Source organism: Chiloscyllium punctatum, unplaced genomic scaffold (assembly GCF_047496795.1).
Source record: "Chiloscyllium punctatum isolate Juve2018m unplaced genomic scaffold, sChiPun1.3 scaffold_525, whole genome shotgun sequence".
Lineage (NCBI taxonomy): Eukaryota > Metazoa > Chordata > Chondrichthyes > Orectolobiformes > Hemiscylliidae > Chiloscyllium > Chiloscyllium punctatum.
In genome coordinates this window covers 75,490-77,989 of record NW_027310259.1, presented here as the reverse complement: position 1 = coordinate 77,989, position 2,500 = coordinate 75,490, and the positions used below count along the sequence as shown (strand labels likewise).

At 66.5% G+C, this 2,500-nt stretch overlaps 1 non-coding gene across 1 annotated transcript; it reads left to right on the top strand.

Annotated features, from left to right (window-relative positions):
* Positions 1-1,121: 1,121 nt before the first annotated feature.
* On the top strand, positions 1,122-1,275 carry LOC140473141 (5.8S ribosomal RNA). The gene has a single exon (XR_011958117.1). It is a non-coding gene; the product is annotated as a 5.8S ribosomal RNA (ribosomal RNA).
* Positions 1,276-2,500: the final 1,225 nt, after the last annotated feature.

Genomic DNA, 2,500 nt, shown 5'->3' with positions numbered 1-2,500 from the left:
GCAGGCCCTGCAGCCGTGGTCACCGCCAAACCCCCCACAACTGTTGGGCGCCTACCTGCGCGGGGCAGGAGGACACTTTCCGATTTCAAATCTCCGTTTGCCGAGTCCACCCCGAACGCACGCGGGCGGGCGGGTTCGCATCACCCTTCGTCACAAGGGGCGAAGCCCGTTCCACCGTCTCGTCAGTAGTGCCGACCGGTCTGTGATCGACGAGGGGAGCCACACCAGGTCCGGCCCTGCTGCTTGGCGGCACCGCGTCGTCGGGAGCTCGCGACAGACGGAGGGTTTCGGTGTACTCTCCAGCCACGGGAAACGAAGCCGGTGATGCAGGCGCCGGTCTTTCGCTCCCAAATCGGCTGGGTTTACATCGTTGCTATCTAGTCACGCTCCCTTCAAACCCGACGGGGTACCTATTCCCCTCACCCGTCTGTGCGTATACAGCCTCTTTGCACTTGCGGGATGGGGGTGGTGGTTTAAAGACTCTCGAGTTGCCGCCCGTCGGTCTCCGAGCTCCGTGCAGTAGTGATCCCCAGCGAACTGCCAGCAGGGCGAACGAGCGATCCCGCTCTCGGTCGGGGCGCCTGGCGTCGATCGGTGGTCGGTGGCTTGCGGGCAAGCTGCGCTGTGAGTGTGGGAACGAGTATGACGAGCCGTTGCCGCGACTCCCAGTCCACCTCGGCGGTGGCTGGGCCGGGCGGGCGTCTGCTCGGGCGAGTGCCGCCCCCGCCTCCTCGCAGGAAGTCCGCTCGCCGACACGCCGCCACGTGCACGCGTCAGTGACGCTGCCGAACCGATGGCCGGTGCCCGTTCCCGCCTCTGCTTTTCCTAGGGCAAAGCTGCTGCACGCCTCGTGATACTAGGCGGGCGACATGGTGGCGGTGATCCTGCCTCCGTCGCTGCGGTGCGTTGGGGCACGCATCGCCTCTTGGGCGCCCTGTCCTCCTCCCCCCAATAGACGTATGTTTCTGCGGGCCGCACCAGGATGGTGCTCCCCATCGCTTCACGCCACCCTGCTCCGCCCGCACGCCGGCGTGCAGGTGGCTGTAGCTCAAGGTGGGGAGCGTATGTGCGGTCCGGGTCGCTTTCCTCTGGCGAGGGAGAGACCTAAAACAAACTCAGACAACTCTTGACGGTGGATCACTCGGCTCGTGCGTCGATGACGAACGCAGCTAGCTGCGAGAATTAATGTGAATTGCAGGACACATTGATCATCGACACTTTGAACGCACTTTGCGGCCCCGGGTTCTTCCCGGGGCCACGCCTGTCTGAGGGTCGTTTGGCAATCAATCGCACTCGCCTTGGCTGGCGAGAGCGCGGCTGGGGTGTCGCAGAGGACCCGTCCTCTTTGTCCCCCTAAGTTCAGACTCCGGAGCCCTCCGGCGTCGGAGCGCTTGGCCTTTCCCCCCCACCCTGCACATTCCGTTCGTCAGGCTCGACGCCATCCCCCCGCCGGGGAGCGCGGCCTGGCGTCCGTCTGTGTCGTGGCAGTGGGGCCAGCACGGCTGTCACCGGTCCCAGAATGGCTGTCGGTGGTTCACACTGTGTGTGTGTGCCAACCCTCCTGGTCTCTGGGACACGGAGCTGCCACGAAGTGTTGAGCCTCCAGTGGGGGGTCTGCCTAAGCTCTGCACGTCCGCATTGGGTCCGTCTCTCGGTTGGCTGGCAGTGGAAAGAGTGAAGGGAGCCGCGGAGGTCCGGTGCTGGTGCGCCGCCGGCCTGACCGTGGAGCTCGCCGGTTTGACACGCTGACCCGACTCGATGGTTGATCGATTGAGAGTGCTGGGAGCTGCAGGCCGCCCGCTGCTGCAGCCGCCCGTCTCGTGGTTCGTCCTCGGCCTTAAGTGGCCGGCGGGGCGTCTGATCCTGTCTCCCCTGCTGGCGCCGAGTGCCTGGCCGAGGGAGGAGGTTTTCGTCGAACGCTGTGACTTGGACGGTCGCACGCGCGTGGATCGCTGGCTCTTGGCTCTCCCGTTCAGTCCGCACGTTTTCCGCTCCGTCCTGCCACCGGTCTCGGGAGGTACGGAGGGGTTGGCGGGCGTGGTGTGTGCTCCGTCACCGTGCAGGCACACCTACCACGCCGTCGGCCGACCCCCGCACGGTCCTCCTGGCCATCGGGAGGACGGCGGAACGTCGGGCTGTCGGGGGCCAAGTCGCCAGAAGGCCACCGCTGTGTCTTCCGTACCCTGTCACCGTCGGCGTGCCTTCCTCAACTCGTCCGGCTCGGGGCCGCTGGGTTCAGGAGCGGCGTCGCCCGCCGGCCCCACTGAAGGCCGTGCCGTTCCGCGGCTGGCGATCGATGTGCGTGGCGTGCCTGCGCGACCGTTCGCCACTTGAGCCTCGGCACTCCTCTCTCCCTCTCTCTGACCGTCGGGCAGTCTCTGTCTGCTGGTGCCTCGCACGTCCCGGGCGGCGGGTCGTCACCCCCGCGACCGGGCCTCCGGCAAGGCAGGAATCAGGCTGACCCTTCCGCTCGAGTAAGCAGCCGGCACTTCCGAGTTTC